This window comes from Lissotriton helveticus, chromosome 1_2 (genome assembly GCF_964261635.1).
Source record: "Lissotriton helveticus chromosome 1_2, aLisHel1.1, whole genome shotgun sequence".
Lineage (NCBI taxonomy): Eukaryota > Metazoa > Chordata > Amphibia > Caudata > Salamandridae > Lissotriton > Lissotriton helveticus.
Window position 1 is genome coordinate 389,319,280 of NC_136058.1, and position 20,655 is coordinate 389,339,934.

At 43.9% G+C, this 20,655-nt stretch overlaps 1 protein-coding gene across 1 annotated transcript in view; it reads left to right on the forward strand.

The window, feature by feature from the left end:
* The window catches only part of LOC144807949 (vomeronasal type-2 receptor 26-like), a 271,470-nt gene that overhangs the window by 54,139 nt on the left and 196,676 nt on the right, over positions 1-20,655 (forward strand). The window lies entirely within an intron of this gene.

Consider the following 20,655-nt stretch of genomic DNA (forward strand, 5'->3'; position numbering starts at 1 on the left):
GGTGACTTCTTGTGCATATTGCCTCCTTCGATATACCACCTTATTTTGGATTATACCACGCAAACAACATTTAAAGGCGTCCCAAACTATGCTAGTCTCAGCAGAGCCAATGTTTTCCTGCATAAACTTCAAGGTCTCAGATTTAATGAACATAATATCCTCCGATGAAGAGAGAAGGGATCGGTCGAAGGACCAAGATCTAGAAGAAGGTTTGACGACTCCTTCAAGAACCAAAGATACTGAGGAGTGATCTGACAGATGGGAAGGTGAATAGGCCACCCACTTGACAGCATCAACCAAATTGTGACTTATTAAAAAGTAATCAATTCTAGATTGATGGCGATACGTGTAATTACGAAATGAGAACCCATGCTGTTGTCCAGCTCTAGCTCTCCACACATCTACATAACCATACAGTTTCATAGAATTAAGAAGAAAACCTCTGGACTTGGATAGTATTTGCTGTCTGCTACTCGGGGTCTTATCTAGAAGGGGGTCCAGCACTATATTAAAATCTCCTGCTATAATAGTTGGCTCCAAAAAGTGTAGCAACTGGGAAAATAGTGACTCCAAAGCTGTGGGGTCATACCGATTGGGTCCATAGTAGCCCACTAATGTCAAACGTGCATCCCCTATAACTACTGTGGTAATAGCCCACCTACCTTCGGGATCTACCTTCTGCGCAATCACTCTTGTACTAATGTTTTTTTTTTAATAAGATAGTCACACCCCTTACATTAAGTACTTGTGAAGAGGACACTGAAACATCTATCCATCTGTTCTTTTTAACTAGGTCAAGAATCTCTGCCTCGACTAAATGTGTCTCCTGGAGTATAATGACCTGCGCATCCGAGTCTTTCAGATATTGTATAATCCTGTTTGCTCTTGGCTTGGTGCGCAGGCCATTAACATTCCAGGAGAGAATCTTTAAGTTACTCATTCAATGTGCCCCATCAGCTGAGAGTAAATAAGAAAGAGGTACTGGCTAGAACTCTTGCCAAAAATAAAGGTACTAACCTTGCTGTAAGATAAAAAAATATCAGAAACCAATCTGAAAATGAGGAAATGTTCATGCTTTTTTTCCCAACCCCCTACACCCCAGTGCCCCAACCTGCCACCCCCCCCTCCCATGAGAAACCCTTGTTCTAGCTAACCGGAACAAATCCGGTTGTGGTGCCCCTAACTCTGGCCGAGCCCCAGCAGAGAGGCCATGTGTGGATAATTCAAATTATTCAAGATTGGTTGTGCCTTTAATTGCCACTAAGTTTTATCATTTTGGTTATTATTTTTTTTATTATTATTTATTATTTTTTTACTTTTTTTTATTTTTTTCATTGTGTGTCTTGTGAGGCTGACACAGTATAACATCACATAAAGCTCACAAAGTGAGTTATGCTTGGATAGGCCACATGACTATGTTTTCAGTTGACTTTGCTGTCTTTTCGTAGCTTTTGATATATTTCCACTCACTGGAAGTGTTTTTTCCACTCTTTTCAGTAGTTTCACATTATTTCCTAAGTTTATTTATTTATTATTTATTTATTTAAATAGCTTATACAGCGCGCAGCTACCCCCAGAGGGGTGTCCCAGCGCTAAAACAGAAACTCAGGAAAGAAGGAGAGAATCAAGCTGATTGCAAGACTGGAGTCATAATCTGGAGAACAGCCATGTTTTTAATTTACTACGGAAGATGGATTCAGACGGGCAGAACCTGAGGTCGAGTGGGAGGCAGTTCCATAGTTTAGCAGTAATGACACTGAACCCTCTGCCGCCCATTCTGGAACGTCGAAAGCGAGGAGCAATCAAAAGGCGTAAGTTGTTAGATCTCAGTGATCTGACAGATTGAGATATTGCAACTCGCTTTTTCAGGTATCCAGGCCCAAGGCCATTGATAGCTCGAAAGGCGAGGGTGAGGATCTTAAATTGAATGCGGCTTGCAATGGGGAGCCAGTGGAGCTTTTTGCAGTAGGTGGCAACCGACTGACGGTAGGGGATATTTCCGATCAGTTTGGCTGCCGCATTCTGAACGATCTGAAGACGATCGATCAGATATTGAGGGGCACCGGCATATAAGCTGTTGCCGTAGTCTATATGAGATGTGATGAGGGCCTGAGTGATCGTTCTGCGGGCGTCCAAGGGAAGGTAAGGAAAGATCTTTTTAATCATGTGAAGCTTCGCGAAGCAGGCAGAGGTGACCTTGTTGATTTGCGCTTTGCAAGAGAGTGAGTCATCGAATTGAAAGCCCAGGTTACGTGCTGATTGAACAGGGGTGGGCGCAGGGTTAAGTACTGTGGGCCACCACAGGCAGGGGGATATTGGAGTTTTCTGGTTAAAAAACAGGACTTCTGTCTTGTCAGCATTAAGTCTAAGGTGGTTGTTGGTCATCCAGGCACAGATGTTGTCCAGACATTGGCGGAAGTTGGCAAAGGTGGAGTCTGAGTGGTCTCTAAAAGAGAATATCAGCTGAGTATCATCAGCGTAGGAGACCACTCTGACTCCACAAGACTCCACCACTGCGGCCAAGGGTGCGAGATAAACGTTAAAAAACAGAGGGCTCAGGGCAGAGCCCTGCGGGACACCACACAGCAGGGGTTTACCCTCTGATTTGAAAGGCTTGAGCGCCACCTTCTGAGTTCTGCCAGTGAGGAAGGACTCAATCCAGGCGAGAGCGGAGCCACCGATTCCGACCTGCTTTAGGCGGTTTAATAGGATTTTATGTGAAACCGTATCAAAAGCGGCGGATAGGTCGAGGAGGACCAGCATGGCCTCCTCGCCCCTATCCACACACTCACGGATAGTCTCAGCCACTTCCAAGAGAGCAGTCTCAGTGCTGAAACCTGCTCTGAAGCCGGATTGGGAGTCGTGTAGTAAAGAGTTATTTTCCAGATATTCTGCTAGTTGCAGCTGCACGGCCTTTTCCAGAATTTTTGCGGGTTTGGGGAGGAGGGAGATGGGGCGATAGTTGGAAAATTTTGTAGGATCGGCATCAGGCTTTTTCAGAATGGGGACCAGCAGAGCTTCCTTCCACGTAGTAGGAAAGATGCCATGATGGAGGGAGGCATTCCAGATAGAAAGAAAAGGGCTAGCCAGTGAGGGGGCCAGGTCACCCATGGTCTTGGCAGGAATTGAGGCGGAAGGAGAACCAGATCTGCACTGGGTGAATAGCCTGAGTGCGGTCTCAAGAGTCAGCTCGTTATAAGACTGTAAGGAGGCAGATTCCGGGGCCATCACAGGGGGGACCAGGGGAGATTCCTTAGTAGGAAACGAAGTTCTAATTTTATCAATTTTTTCAAGGAAATAGTCAGACAGTCCATCGCATAGTGCCTGGCTAGAGGGGTTCTGCGCGGCCCTGGCGGGGGGATTTACAAATTCTTTGACAATATTAAAAAGGGTTTTAGAGGAGTTCTTAGCGTTGGAGATTTGTAATGAGAAGAAGTCTCTCATGCTAGCTTTTTTTAGTTTAAGAAATTTTTTCAGAGCGGTTTTGTAAATTGCTTTGGATTCAGGGTCATAGTTCTGCCGCCACTTGCGTTCAAGTAATTTGCAGCGGCTTTTTTCCTCACGGAGGGTTGGAGAGAACCAAGGGGCAGAGGGGCGTGTTCTAGCAGAAGTGATGGGTTTGAGAGGGGCGATGGAATCGATGGCAAGGAGCAGTGCGGAATTGAGTCTGGACACATTTTCATCAATGTCACTAGACAGAGGGTCCGGCTGATAGTTGAATAAGGGGTCTAAGGTTGCACAGGTAACTTTATGCCACTTTCTTCCCAGCTCTTTCCTGAGGACAGTAGGGGTGGGTCTCGAACTTAGCTCTAGGTCAAAAGGGACAAGATGGTGATCAGACCAGGTGAGAGGAAGGGAAGGAAAGACTGTGATATTCGAGAAATTAGCAAAAATAAGGTCAAGTGTATGCCCAGCAGTGTGTGTAGGGCCCTTGACTAACTGAGGCAAATTCAGGCTCTGCATCGTTTCTAGCAAGTTGTTAGCTTTCGAGCAGAGAGAGTTGTCCACGTGGAGGTTGAAATCTCCAAGCACCAGAAAATGTTGGTGCTTGAGGGAGAGGTCAGCCATCAGGTGGGTAAATGCCGTTAGAGAGAGAGACGAGGCAGTAGGAGGGTTATAGACTAAAGTACCCGCCAATACTACTGCCGCGGTATCCGAGATAGTGAAGTACATAGCTTCAATCATCCCGATATTCGTCAGTTTGGTGATAGACAGATTGAGGTGGGATTTTAGGATAATGGCAAGACCCCCTCCTAATTTGCCCCCTTTGCGATTGATGGCCTTTAAGAGATAGCCCGGAGGGGTAGCAAGGTGGATATCGGGGGTAGAGGTATCTCTAAGCCAGGACTTGGTGAGAAACAGGATATCCCAGGTGTCCGAAACTATAGACGTCCAGATTTGGTTGGAATGGCGGGGCAAGGAACGGCAGTTAATTAGACCTGCTTTCAGCGTCAGAGGGTGGGACAGGCGTTTCGGCAGGCTGAGGCAGGAAGAGGGGCGAAGGCTCCAAGGCGGGAGGGTAAAATTACATTGAAGGCAGTGGAAAGGGGCATCCTCCAGGTGACAGGGACTACAACGTGTAGTGGACAGGCAAGTTGTGGGTTTTAGAAGGAGGATCTGGTCCAGCAAGTACGACCAGAAACAGCCCAACAGCCAGGGGGATTGGCCTAGGCACGGGCCAGGCGCGGACGGGCGCAGACGGGCTTGCCTTAGGCGCGCCTTCGGCGCGCAGATGGCGCTCCCGCTGCGCTCGTCCGCTGTGCTTGCGTGGGAAGCACATTTATAGAGAGAGGGGGTGGGCATGGCCTAACGGGTGGGCGTGGCCTCGTGTTTCAGCAGCGATGGCGGCCGTGGGTTGTTTCCCGCTGAACAGCGCTAAGATCCGCTGTTGGTGGGGTGCCTGCTTGGCGGGGGTAGCAGAGAATAGCTCTGGGTAAGGTGCACAAAGTTTAAAATAATGTTTAAACACAAATCACACAATTTAAAAAAACGAGTAAGAACACCTCCGGCTTCCGCCTCAGAGGTCTGAAGTTTCCAAGTGACGCGCTCTCAGTCAGCGCTTACATAGGCTTTGGGGTGGGCGTGGCCTAACGGGTGGGCGTGGCCTCGCGTTTCAGCAGCGATGGCGGCTGTGGGTTGTTTCCCGCTGAACAGCGCTAAGATCCGCTGTTGGTGGGGTGCCTGCTTGGCGGGGGTAGCAGAGAATAGCTCTGGGTAAGGTGCACAAAGTTTAAAATAATGTTTAAACACAAATCACACAATTTTAAAAAACGAGTAAGAACACCTCCGGCTTCCGCCTCAGAGGTCTGAAGTGTGCATCTAAAGAAAAGTTAATGTTCTAATTCTAATTAAACAGAGGAGTACTTATAAGCTACAGTGAATTGTGTGTACTCAACCAACGGTGACCCCTCTCCCACAGCTCCATACCAGCGTCCTAGTCAGCCCCATGAGGGCAAGGTCAGATGCTTGTCTCCAGTACAAAGCTTCATGGAAAGATTGTCAGTCTCCATCTTCTGCTAATGACTTTAACACCTTGGCTGCGGCGCGAATTCCGCCGCGGTGCTGGACATTCCATTTTTGGGCATGGTTCGGACGGCCGTTGTGCACACACGCCCACCGTGACTCATGACGGCCGGGGTATGTCATGAGCACGGAAGGGGTTAAACGTCACAATTAGCAGTCTCTCTTTTCCAATCACAATTCAGAAAAGAAATGACAGTTGCTTGCTACCTAACCTACAGTCTTACCTCACTGGTAGCAACCAATCAGGATGCTAAATCTGTGATTATTGGATTCTTTATGCTCCAAACCTAGGGTGCCTCATTTTCTAGCACACCTGTGCAGAGGTACGGCATGAAAACACATTTGTGCCCTAGAGCACATCCAAACTAGGATAATAAAATCAATGCAATCACAAAAATGTTAAACCCTTTCATGCTTATGACGAGCCCAGCACATCATGAGGCACACTGGAGATGTGCTCATGACGAGCTAGGCTCGTCATAACTGCCGAGGCGTGCCCACCTGCGATTGATTCCCCGCCTCTGCGGTCAAATTAATCAGTGGGCGGGGTTGTGACGAGCCCAGCTCGTCAAGAGCACAGCTCTACTGTGACTCATGACGAGCTGGGCTCGTCACGAGCACCGCGGAGTCGCAGCCCCCCTCCTTCCCCCTGCGCTGTGAGGGAATTACCTCCGATGCAAAGGGGTTAAACCACTGGGGACTGAGCACTTAAAAAGCACTCATCGATTGTCAGACCCTCACCTCATTATTTAGTTGATGCAAGGTCTCATAAGCTTCTCTGTAAATCTGTAGTACGAAGCCTCTTAATTAATGGTAATAAAAAGCTAAACTTAGATAATATTGAGGTATTGCTTTTTGGGAATCATCCCACATTCTTGGTGGTCATCCGATCTTGGCTCTCTTCCTTCTCCTGTTCAAAAAGCCAGAAATTATGGGACTCATTTTTGACACTAAACTTTGCTGTCCACGGTGCTTTTCACAGTCAATAAACCAAATCACCTCCTCTTGCTTTTTCCTGCTCAGGATTTTAAAGAAGATCTTTCCGTTCATCCCTTTAGAACTGCAAAAGACAGTTATTGTGATGCTTTTTATCACAAAGATTGATTACTGCAATGTTTTGTATCTGGGCACCCATATGCATCTGGTGAACAAACTTCAATCTCTGCAAAATGCAGCCGCCAGACTGCTTTTGAAAATTCCTAGGTTTGCTACAATTTCTCAGTCTTTGCAGGGTCTACAATTGCTTCTAGGAGGGATTAGGATCAATTTTAAAGTATTATGTCTGGTCCATAAGGCTCTTCACTGGAGTTAACCATAATATTTAAAAAAAAAAAAAAACCTTCTCCTGGCATTCTCCCAGCTGGGTTCAGTTCAGCCTGAATGGTGATTGTCCCAGGATAAACAAAGCAAGAAGGGGTGGTGTGAGTTTCTCCTTCTGCACTAGTAAACTTTGGAACTCTCTGCCTCTAACTTTGCGCTCTCAAACTAATCTGCTTCAATTTCGGAAACTGCTAAAAAGCTGGGGGCATATTATCAAGAACAGCGTAAAAAATATGAAATATGCATAATATAAGATAATATGCCCTGGAGAATTCCAATAGAAGTCCATGTACTGGTGTGAACATGGGCTTCTTTTGGAATTCTCCAGGGCATATTATGAAGCCCATTTTTGCCGCTTTAACAGTAGTTTTCTGCCACTAAAGCGGCAATAATTTTAACGCCGTTCTTGATAATATGCCCCTTTTTGTTGAGTCACACAGTTAATCTCATGGACCTGCTTAGTCTTAGATGGCCTATTGGGGATGAATGCAAGCGCTAAGACACCTTCGGGTAATTGCTCACTTTACAAAATAAAATTACATTACCTGAAAGTGCTGTTCTGAAGAAAGGAGGCAAACTACAGCAGAGCCTTGTCACCGATTCCATTGTTCCACAGCCGTTCGAGTAGAAGGTTGTGGGACACCGTGTCAAAGGCTGAGCTGAGATCCAGCAGCAACAGTGCTGTAGTGTCTCCTCTATTCATGGCCTGCTGAATGGACTCAGAGGTGAGCAGACGTGCCTATTCAGTACTGTACTGGGTGCAAAAGCCCAATTGCAACTTGTGGAGAGGTTTTCATGCCTCATAAAGACTGAGAGTTGTTGGTTTAAATTTTTGTTGGCCACCTTGGCAGCAAAGGGAAAGCAACAAGATCGGTCTGAAATGTTCTGGTTTTGTGAGGTCAAGTAGCAGTTTTGTAAGGAACAGCACTATGGTAATGTGTTTCCACGACTGGGGAATCTGGCCAGACTTGAAGGAATTGTTAAGATGAACGCACAGCACAGGTGTTATCGTATTCATCCCCTGCTCAAGGATGGACGTGGAGGCAAGGTCCATAGGGGCACCTGATTGAACAGTTTCTAGTAGAGGGGATAGTTCCTCGGTGGTAATACATTAAAAACTAGAAAGTCCTGCACTGCCTCCTGGAGGCTCACCCCAGACCTTGAGACCAGGAGCATTTCTGACAGCCTTGGGGAAGGTACAGTAGATGGAAACAACCTTGACAGGGAAATACTGAACCATGAAATTACAGCGCTCCTCTGATGGGGAGTCAATGCTGCCACACGGTCAAGGGAGGAAAGCGATTTGACTATTGAAAAGAGTTCGGCGGAGGAGTTCAGAGCCATCTCGATTTTGCCGGCATAGAAGTCATGGCGCATGGTCCTAATATGCCTGTGATAATCCAAAACTCTTAAATCACTGCCCTACTCAGAGACTGGATGGTTGCAGCAATACAAATAGGTTTTATGAGAGCATGATTTGGCAAACTCCCAGGGCTTGTGAATACAATGCCCTGGTTGTGACAAACAAAAAACATATGTTTTAGACAGTGTAAAGCTGGAGAAGAGAACATTATTAATTTAACCTGCCTTTGACCCGCCTTATTGGAAGATGGAGGCTAATAAGGATATCATATAACCAGCTGGGAATGTGTCCATTCAGACAAGCTGTGATAGCATGCTTTAAAACACCAGTCACATCATTGATTTTGTACATGCTTATAAAATTCCTGAGCTGAGGACCGTGGGAAATAAACTGGACCCAGGTGATGTTATCACTGTCTGAACTGTAGCTAGTGACTAATCTTTCAAACAGCAGAGAATTATGAGCTAGTTTTTGAGGAATAATCATGTACAGTTGCTGGTTTATGGCATTAACTGTTAGTGGTGATTCTGAAAATGTGAACATCCAGCCATTGCTCAGCTATATGCATATACAGGACAATTACTTTTCTTGGTGTTTCAATAATTGTATATATTTAATCAACTTTTTTAAAACATTACAGTGATTTTAGAATTTTTACTTAACTGTATATTTCATTGTCTAATAAGATGGTGTCTTTTATGGTTTTTATATTGTAAGATTTAAATTAATCAACACTAAACTTGTTTACCTTACCTAATCCTACCACATGCGCTTTGATAGTTGTCATTCTGGTTACATTGTTAAATAAATAAATGTGGCAAAAAAGAGTGATGTATGTTAACTTTAGATAGATAGACAAACAGACAGACAGACAGACAGACAGACAGAGAGAGAGAGATAGATAGATAGATAGATAGATAGATAGATAGATAGATAGATAGATAGATAGATAGATAGATAGACAGATAGATAGACAGATAGATAGACAGATAGAAAGATAGATAGATAGATAGATAGATAATAAAAAATACTCTACAAGTAAAAAATATAAAGGGCTTAATACACTGAATAAAACACATGTTGAAGTAGAATATAAGTAACATAATGTAAAGTTCAATGAAACATATTAGAAAAAGAATTATGTAATCAGACATTGTCTTAACTTCAAACAAACATCGACATAAATCTAAATACATAAATCATTCTTAACTTCAAACAAATATAGACATACGTAAAAATACATAAAGATTCTTAACTTCAAACAAATATAGACATACATAATAATATATAAAATATTTGTTTTATATATATATATATCAAAATCATATGTGAAAGACACTAAGGACTTCATTGGACAGATTGATCAAATTGTCTGGGATCCATCCTATATACTAATCACCCTGGATATTGCTAGCCTCTATACTAGTATACAACACGAACAAGGTATAGAGGCTATTGGGTATTTCCTTGACAAAAGACCGGCTAAATATATGGAACATGGGAAGATGCTAATAGAATGTCTGAATTTCTGTCTCAGAAATAACATCTTCCTTTTTCAGAATGACCTATGTATGCAAACCAGTGGGACTGCGATGGGAACCTGCTTCGCCCCCAGCTATGCGAATCTCTTCGTAGGCTGGTGGGAGGAGCAGGTTGCCCTAGCGGGTGAAAACCAGCAATGGGCCAAGCACATCGTCGTATGGCGTCGATACATCGACGACCTCTTCCTGGTGTGGAGGGGCTCCTTGTCACGACGTCAATGGCAAGAAACCACTAACCTCTGAGAGATGTCAGCAGGAACGATGGAGAGACGAATATCCCCCCTCCTCTCCAGGACGCACCACACACAGCGTGAAGAAAAACACAGCTATGTACGTTGTGCCCCCCGGGGAAAAGGGAAGTGGATAAAATAACAAAAGGTTGTTCAGTGGGGCTTCCGAAAGGATGTAGAATGCCGTCCACCCACGCCCTCGCTGGTCTGGTAGAGCCCGCGATGGGATACTGCAGGTGAGGGAAGAACAAGAACGAACAATTAGACGCCCAGCCCTTTACAGTCAGAAAAGTCATACATATGAACACAAAAAGCGAGTACTGACTGTGGTGTTGGACATGCGTGTCTGTATCCCTTCAAGTGCAGCAACCCACGAACATCAGAATCCTGGACAAAGTTACCAGCCTCCTCGGCTGTATCCAGATAATCGGTGAATACAAAAGAAACCAACAGGAGTCTCCAAAGGTAGGCAAAATCGGCAAGGAAGGTAAACAAGAAAAGGCAAAATCAGCAAGAAGTCTGGATGTGTGCGTACCGGTACCGGCACGCCAGGAGCACAAAAGGTCCCAAGGAAAAGTACACAGTGACGGAGACGGCAACGCGCTCCTGCGCGGGTCTCACAAACGCCACTCAAACACAACGCGAGGCCACCCGTCTTACAACCTGCGGGGACTCGCGTTTCCAGAAACAAAACTTCAAAGAAGCAGCTCCCGCTGCTTGGGGGAGACTAAGTACCAAATCCGTATGCAAGGAAACAAACGATGCTACGTCCGATCACTCTCACAGTCCTGATTGACAAGCCCCGAGCCGTTGACCGCGGAAGGCTTTTGTTGCCATACTTCCGCCTCCTCGGCTACGGGGCTTCTGGGGATTGTAGTTCCGCAACCGCCAGGCTCCCTCCAGTGGCGAGTTGCAGGTACTACATTGTCTGAACTTCACAGAGTGTACACTACCGGCTCCCACACCCCGGAGAACCGCTACACTCCTCCACACAGGCTGAGGAATTCATTGGGGACCTTAATCAGAATCAGTTACATCTGAAGTTCACATATGATATAAGTGAGACGGAGGTACATTACCTTGACCTAAGGGTGTTTGTCAACAAAGGTAGGCTGGAAACTGCTCTATATAGAAAGCCGACTGCCGGCAACAGTATATTGCATGCTGGAAGCAGCCACCCCCCCAGTCTGATCCGTAGCATCCCTTACGGAGAACTTCTGAGACTGAGACGCAACTGCTCTCTAGAAACAGATTTTGTCTCCGCAGCTAAGGGTTGTATGTAAATGTATTGAGACTTATATAGCGCACGTATCACCCGAAGGTATCAAGGCGCTTGCTTAGGGAACCCGTCCTGGTATTGCCCTGTGAGATACCCCGGCAGGGTATCCACAAGGTGAAAGCCAGGCATCCCGCCGCGAGGGGCCGTAGTGGAGATTAAGCAAGCTATTGCCCAGAGTCGCAGAGTGTGACCCCGTGAGTCGAGTAGGCACCGGAGTGAGAATTGTCGAGTCCGTGGAATTTTGAGCCCGAGACCCGCCGAGGCGGGGAATCGAACCCTGGTCCACGGCCGATCTCAGCTTCCGGGTCTGCCACCTCTAACCACTGAGCCACGCTTCTCCACCAGGGTTGTATTGCCAGATTCCTGAACAGGGGGTATGACCAAACGCTGTTAAATGCCACCTTCAACAAGGTTTTGAGAATACCTAGGAAGCATCTCCTTGCACAAACCTCTAAGATCAGGGAGCACCCAGAGGTGAACAGCAAATTTCATATGATCACAACTTACTCTGCTGAAGCTAACAAACTAAGACAAATGCTCACAAGGAGCTGGCATATCTTACGTACAGATCCCATCATTGGGAGCGATGTTCCAGATAAACCCCTACTTACATTCAGGAAATCAAAATCATTAAGGGATAATCTGGTACAGAGCCATCTCATGCCAACTCAACCAAAGACCAGTGGCACTTTGAGAGACATGAGGGGGTTCTATCCATGCGGGAAATGTTGAGCATGTGATAACAGCAGACGGACACTAAAGTATAGTGTTCCAGGTCTGAGCAAACCAAGAATGATTAATACATTTATCACATGTACGACACCGTATGTAGTGTACTGTCTGGTTTGCCCGTGCGGACTCCAATATATTGGGAGCACGATTAACAACGTAAAACTCCGTATATTGGAACATCAAAGAGCAATCACAAATAAGGATGTGACCTACCCTGTTGCTCGACATTTTGCCAAAGTACACAGTAGCAATAGGGAACTGCTACGTTCCTATGGCATTGATTATGTACCTATGCACCCCAGAGGAGGAGATAGACTATTGAGTCTTCGTAGACTGGAGTCTAGATTCATTATAGATCTGCAGACTAAAAGTCCCTTAGGGCTTAATATTGGGGAAGAACTCACAGTACATTTAGGTCGATGATCCTCCACCTCCTAAAACATGTCAATTAACACTTTGTAAATATTTCCTCATGAAAAACGTGTAGTAAATCCCAGGTAAGCACATGGAGGAACAGATAGATATAAGTATATGAAACTGAATAGCAGTAACTCATAAAATCAAATACTAACATGAATCATTTTCTCCAAAAGATCTTTGGAATACATCATCTCCACTGATGATCCTTCTCTGTTGAATGAAAGAATGAACCTTTAAAATGTAATTCTCACAATGTTCGAAATTCCAATGCTATTTGTATAGAATCAATTGTACATATGACCTATCCTCACATATTCATATTGCTTGTATAGTTTAGATATATATAGCCATTTCAATATCCTAGTAGAATTTCCATTTTCTATAGTTATTGGCTGTCCACTTATAGTATATTTTGATAATGGTATAATGTCTGTTGATAAATTGCTATATGTAAATAACTCATATTTCTTTCCTACCCCATTGCTTACTAATCGGTATGAATTAGTCGGATGTGTAATCTTCTCCGGGACACAGTATATACGGTGTTGCCGGAGCTTTGCCGATACACGGCCAGATTGAAGTTTACCTCTGTTTTGAGACATGCGGCGAAAGGCAATGAATTCATGGTGTTTGTTATTTTCAGTTGGGGATTTAGCCAGAACCATGCCGATCCACGGCGAAATTGTACCAATTTGCTTGCATTTAATTTGCATCTGGCAGTGGCTGTCAGTCCATATTGATTGTATGATCATGAAAAATATACGGTCTATGAAATACGTTATTTATGTTTGACTACATGCACTATGGCCGCCACGTTCCACCAAGCATTCTTAAACAAACATCTTTGTATGCAAATCAAGTCCGCTCTCACTTTCAATGAGGGTGTTTACAAAAATGAGCCGTGAGCAGCACACTGCTGACACTGAGGAAGGACTTTGTTTGAAACACGTCTGTCACTTTTCGTTTGCTGTAGGCGCTAAATAAAATCTTGTCGCCTTACCCGGAGTGCTTGAGTCTTACTTTTGGACAATCGAGGGGACTACAGAGCTTCAATATATATATATATATATATATATATTAGCAGAACCCCACAGAGTATCCACAGCACAGAGAGTGTCCACAGCACGGCAATTTTCCTTCAAGATGACTTTTTATTTTTCTTCTCTTACACCATGTGCAATACAAAAGGACGGTTGACGCGTTTCGGCTGATGCCTTCAACTGGCATACAGCCCCACCGTCTAGACAGTCTACTTAAAGTGACAAGTGCAATTGATCCCTTGTTTATTTCTAAAACAAAATAGACTATACCATTCACCCACTTAAAAAAGTTTGTGAGTTGGCAACCAGTGGCTGCCATTTTCTTAGAGCATTCATTAAATACAATTTACATTGTCAAAACATTATTTTAAAGTAATGTTTGCAATTTTCACAGTAAAGTACTCTCATTATCCCTGGATGGAGTGGTGATGTTTGTTAAGTCAGGCCTGTGTTTTCTAATCAACTTGTATGAATATGTGCTTGCATATATTGGTGATGTATTTAAAAAGGGGGGATGATGGAAACCCACACGTGGTGAGAAGGTAAAGTTCTTGGGTTTCTACATGTAGTAGTTAGGAGTTGGAGTATTTAAATACTTTTATAATTACTTTTATGATATATGGTCAGTAGTGCATATATAAAATATCCACAAAACATCTATAAAATATTCATCCAATATTTATAAAATATTTATAAAATATTCATAAAAACTCTCATAAATACACTATTGTGTGGGTCAAATAGGATATCAGAAATCTTGACTATCTATGTAAAGTACTATATGAAAAACCCTATTTCCCAATGTGTCTTCCTTAGGACAAGATAAAAAAATATATTTGTCAAAATTCCATATATATATATAAAAGTTAAGTTCAATTCCAAGGCCTGTATTATGTGAGGATGTTCCCAAATTATTACCACAATCACAACCCTCATTGGTTATTGGAGAAAGATAAAGTGTCATGTGCTTAAGTGCAAAGTGTGCATTCATGGGTCCTAAGTAAGATAGTCCACCAATTTTACATGATAAGTCCTAAACACTCAGGCCGACTAAATAATAGATAAAATAGCAGTTGTAAAGTACATTATGCAATTCCATTTTTTAGAGCCTGTGTTCAAGTAATTTATCAATGTCAGTGTCTTTTAGGATACAATCTGTAAAGTGACACGTGCATTGTGCCATCTTGTGCAAATTTGCAATTTTTAACTAAGGATTTTTCTTTCTCCAAATACTCTATATTTCTTCCATTTTTTTTTGTTCTATTTGTTTGAATATGTTTATTGCATTTTTTGTCATTTTGCAGCAGTGCACATGTGGATAATTAACCATGCCATTAGTACAGAAAGTGTGTTACATGGCGCTTCAATTTTACATACACATGAATGAACTCAATTATTAGAAGCGAAAAAAAAGCAAAGTATTTAGAACAGCATGTCACCACCGTCGGTAACAGTCATGTCAATGAGAGAATATAGAGCAACAGTGGCAGTCCGCAGAATAAAAGAAAAAACAACAACTGTTTCCTCGCAACACACCAGTGAATTGTTCAGTTTGCAGCACGGGTTATGCTATGGTAACAGATCGAAGGAAATTGAGTACATCAGTAATGCAATATATATCCAGATCTTTAATACAAAACGAAAAATAATGTAAAGAACAACCTGAGAATTCAGGAACGAGAGACTGGGTGGTGATAAACGATGAATGTGTGTGTACATGTGGTGCTCATGGGGCAGGTAGGGGGAAGCCATGTACAGTGCTAGGTGAGTAGTGTGTAGTACTTAAAATTCTGGACTCGTGTTATAAACTTTGTCGTAGCACGACGATTTTGATATCAGAAGACCGAGAATGGCTAGTACACTATGCACAAGCATTTTCGTCATGTTCGAGTGACGATTTCACCCTGAAATCGTAATTTTCGTCCTGAACCCTTGGGTTCCATTTTGTGTACGGCAGCCATTTTGTGAGTTGCCCTCACATAGGCAGATGACTATGGCCAAACACAATTCTAAAGGGCACGTACACCTTTGCTGACTTCTCTGTGACCTGGGCAAGCTGACTCCACTGCCCAAGGCCAAACCTGTTCGGTCAGTTCCTCTCCCAGTAGCCGAACGAGATAGTATCAAGGCACAACATGCCATAAACCTTTCATCGCACACACACCCTGCCTAATCTCGTACACACCTGTCCCTGTTTCTTTCTCTACGACTTGCTTTACGAGGAGGAGATGCCCGTTTTTATTGGGGGTCCGTCGATATCTGATGAGAAAACTGGGCTTTGCCGGATAATTTATTGTGGGCTGAAAAAAAATGAAATATGGGCTTGTCATCATGACTCTGCTTTTTCTTTTGTAGTGAAAACATGTGAATGGTCAACTGAAATGCGAAGAATGTTTGCCTAAAGCATAATATTTTGTATAAAAAGAGAAGGCTGGTTTTGTAAGATTGAGCAGTCTCCTGAGAATATACACCGTGTTGTACTTCTAGGATGCCTGTTACTTGGTTGCAGCCAATAAATTCGATCTTTGACTTCACCTAGAAGACTCTGAGTTTCTGTGTCTGAATCAGGAAGTACCCGAAGTCTTAGGGTGTACCCTGACACCGCTGGGTTCCGAAAAACCCAGTACTTCAGTTGGCGCCCAACGTGGGGCGATACCAGCAGTACCGGTCCAAGCCAGAGGTTCGTGAGGAGCTTTGTGTGAAAATTTTGGAGGAAGGCCGCCACTTCATCGACCCCTGCATGTCGACGTGGTCCGAAAGTCTTTGCTGTGAGGTTCTCCGCTTCCCGACGGCTACGAAGGACTGCTGCCCTGGCTATCGCCCTGATTTGGACCCTTGACGATTGGTAGAGCGAAACGATAGACGAGTCTTCTGGTGACGTCATCGATACCTCAGTTAAGTATAATTGGAGCGTCTCCCAGTCCTTAGTGTGGTTCTTAGTTTGGGTATTCCTTTGGGATCTTTGATTTGGAACTTGCAAGTACCAAAGCCGAAGGACTCGTGTATTCACGAGAATATCGTATTCGATAATCCTTTGAAGTTTGAAGCTAGACTAGAGAGCGAAGATGCCTGGTCTTAGCAGACTTGGAAATTTGTTTTGTCTTGGTTGTAATAGGGATTCCCGATTGGAGGACTCGTGTCCGGTTTCTCCGATTGGAACTCCAACTTATGAACTGTATGTGAAACATGGAGTAGGCCCCATCACATACAATGAAGTATGGATCCGATACACCAGAAAAGATGGTGTTTTAAAATGGCCCCAATATGGTAGCTCTGGCACGGAAATTTTAGATAACCTCGAGGTCAAACTTTTTAAGAAGAAAGCCCGGCCGGCAATGTTTGACTCTTTCCGCCTATGGCGTAAGGAAGCCAAACAGAAGGAAATTAAATTAGCGAAGAAAAATAAGAGAGAAAGGGGTATCTCGATAATGCAAGCTGCTATGCAGTACAAAGATAACGAAGAAGAACAGATGAGTGAGCAGTTGCACAGGCAACGTAAAATGGTAATCGATAAATGCTATCCAGTTTTGCCGCCTCTTCAGCAAGATGCAGCAAAAGATTTTGAAAAAGACCCCCTAATGTCGCATTTGTTAAGTTCACCACCCCCTTATGCACAGAATGCTACGGCACCTCATCAACCTTTAGCTGCGCAACATTTGGTTGTTTTGCCTCCTGCTCCTCCACAACCACCAGCTGTTCTCCAGTTGGCTCCTATTCCTCCGGTGCTGCCTCCTCAAGGGCCACCGACTTTGACATCTGCTCTGCCTTTACTTCCTACAACTTTGACTACTATATCGACTACCACTCCTGGTATTCCTCCTGACACTGCCTCTGCGTCTGCCTTGCCTCACTCTGTTTTTCCGCCTGTCCTTTCATCGACTTCTCCCTCTGTTCGACAGAGAGTGGCAAGTACTGTTACTAGTCTTCTATATCCTTTCTTTGGGGCGATAAGTACGACGCCTGTCTCAGAGCGTAAACAGTTGCGTAGCCAACTGCCTGATTCTAGGGAGAAGGAAACGTTGAATTATTTGGCACATAGATGGGTGACTGACCCGACGAAATATGAGCTAAAGTCAGTTATGGATGTTTTCCATCAGTGGGAAGCACCTAAACAGAGATACGTTTTTGAGAAAATGTGTACCTACCTTTCTGAGGATTTGGAGGAAAATGATTTGGAGCCTAATCCGCCTGAGTTGTGCCGTGTACGGTTCGAGTTTGGGAAAGGAACAATTGTGGGTTCAGATGTTGAGAAAGCGATTGCAACATTACTATCATTGAGGAGTGAGGGTGTTTCTAGGTCGTTGTTTGAGTCTGATTCCTCAGTTAAGAAGAAGGCGAGACAGTATCCCATGAGAGAAGTTCCCCCAGATGGAGAGATGGGGACCCGAATGCTAATCCGATCATTCCACCACATTTTCAGCGTGTCTGGGTACATGTTCCATGGAAGCGAGCTGAAGTTTTGGCCCTTAAACATACATTGCCTGATCCCCGTAAAAATCCTGCAGGGTATTACAAGGAATTGTCACAGACTGCAGGCTCTTGCATGATGAATTTAGCCGATATAGACATGTTGTTTGGAAATGTTGTTCCACAGCCTTTATGGGGAAAAATTCGCCATGCAGATCATGATCAAGAGTTAGGTGACTCATGGGCTAATATTACTGCTGCAGATGGCCGACAAGTTGGTGGTGCTAAACCAGAGCCTTTAGTAGCAGATCTCCCTGGTAGGATCATTAATTACATGAAAACTTTAATGCCTGCTATACGTGTGAATTGGGATAAATTGTCTGCGTGCAAGCAAAAGAAAGATGAAACGGTGTCGGATTTCTTCACCAGGTTTGAAGAGACGTTTGTCGACCACAGTGGTCAAGATATGAGTACAGAAGGTGGTCAACTGTTGTTCGTTGACAAGTTCGTACATAATTTGTTACCCGAGTTGTGTAAGAAATTAAAAGATTCAGAAAGTTCTTGGGCCGTTTCCTCTTCAGCACAGATATTGGCTACTGCACAGTATTATGAAAATAGAGATAAAGATGAGAAGGAAAGAGCAGAGAAGAAGACTAAAGAGTTAAAAACGAAGGTTCTTTTACAGCAAGCGTATCCGCCACGTGGTGGTCAGAATAACTATCAGCAACCTCAACAGTATCAGAGAAACTCGCAAAGAGTCGAGTATACTCAACCACGTGTCCCTGTAGGTCCCAATCAGTGTTCATATTGTAAGGAAGAGGGTCATTTCAAGTATAGTTGTCCTATTTTGTTACAGCGTATGAATGGTGCTTCTGGTACACGAGGTCGAGGTATTCAACAAGCGCCTAGAGGTAGAGGACGTGGAAATTTCCCCCAGAAAGCGCATTCTCTTCCGCCTCAAAATTCAATGAATAGGTTTGATCAGCAGAATAATGCGTCTGGTAGGACAGCTCAGTACTATGCTGATGACTACTACGCAGAAGATGAACATATGGAAGGTAATGATTGCTAGGACAGCCATAGACAAAGAGAGGGAGTTGTTTCAGTTCCAGTAGATCAGAGTGGGCCTTATGTTGAGGTGATTACATCAGGTGTGTCAGAGCCTTTTCTGTTGGATACTGGTGCTGCAAAGAGTTCCATAATGCATTTTAAACTCCCTGGCGCACCTTTGTCTGGCGAAACAAATGTTTCAGTAGGTTTTTCTGGCGCCCCGGTTAGGAACCCAATTTCTAGTCCTATGTCCCTTTCTGTTGGTCCTTGTGAATTGGAAGCACCCCTTATTCTGACGACAGGTTGTGGTGAAAACTTGTTGGGATTAGACCTGTTGAAAAGATTGTATGCGACGTTGTATTGTTCTCCTTCAGGAGTACAACTTACACTAGGTAAGAAAGTGGTTTCCTCAATGTATTTGTCGAAGGACAAAATTCCGACTGAGTTGTCATTTCTTCCCGATATTCTTTGGGCTACTGGTCCTAATGATGTGGGTCTTTTGGAAATACCGCCATATGTTGTGACATTGAAAGCCAATGTGAAAACGCCACGAATTCCCCAATACAAGATTTCTAGTGAAGGTGAAAAAGCTTTGCTAGCGATCATTTACGATTTGATTGAAAAAGATGTAATTGAAGAGACAAGAGGTAACGTTTGCAATAGTCCTGTTCTGCCTGTTTTAAAACGGACTGATCCTTCTCAGCCACCTGTTTACAGGTTTGTGATTGATCTTAGAGAAGTCAATAAGATCGTTGTGCCACAGTTTCCAGTTGTTCCTGATATCACTGCCCTATTGACTATGATTCCAGCTTCCACGACCTGGTTCTCGGTGATTGACTTGAAGAATGCCTTCTTCAGCATCTCGATTGCCGAGGAAAGTAGGGATATTTTCGGCTTCAGTTTAGGAGGTCGAAGCTTCCACTTTAAACGCGCTCCCCGGGGCTACTGTGAAAGTCCATCAATATATAGTCAAGCTCTAAAAACACAGCTTGATACGATTGTTTTACCTGATGGTGCTACCCTTGTTCAGTACGTCGACGATTTACTTGTCGCTGCAGATAATGAGGAAATCTGTAAAGAAGCTACGTTGTCTTTGTTGCGTCATTTGTGTGATTTGCATCACAAAGTGTCTCTCTCAAAATTGCAATATTGTCGACAAGAAGTGACCTACTTAGGTCATCTCTTATCGAAGGAGTGAAGGAAACTGACCCCAGAAAGAATTCAGGCAATAGCGAAATTGAGTGTGCCAAGGACACAGAGAGAAGTGTGTGCTTTCTTGGGCATTACATCATATTGCAGACAATGGATACCAAATTTTTCGTTAATGGCCAAACCTTTGGTGGCATTAACCTGTAAAGATACACCAAATCCCATCCCATGGTCTGAAGATTGTCAGAAAAGTTTTTCTGAATTGCGTGATGCATTATTTTGAGAAAGAAGGTTGTGCATTGTCAGTGTTGACACAGTTGTTCGGAAACAAGCAGCGTCCATGTGCGTATTTTTCGTCGACTTTGGATCCGGTAGCTAAAGCATTGTTGAGTTGTTTAAGAGCAACAGCGGCAGCAGCTGTTTCTATTCGACAGTCTGCTGGTTTAGTGATGAATAATACATTGATTGTGATGGTTCCACATGCAGTGGCCACGTTGTTAAACAGAACCAAGACACAGCACTTAACTAGTGCTCAGTTGTCAGGTTATGAGTTGACATTGTTAGCGAGTCATGTGCACATAAAAAGGTGCAACACGCTTAA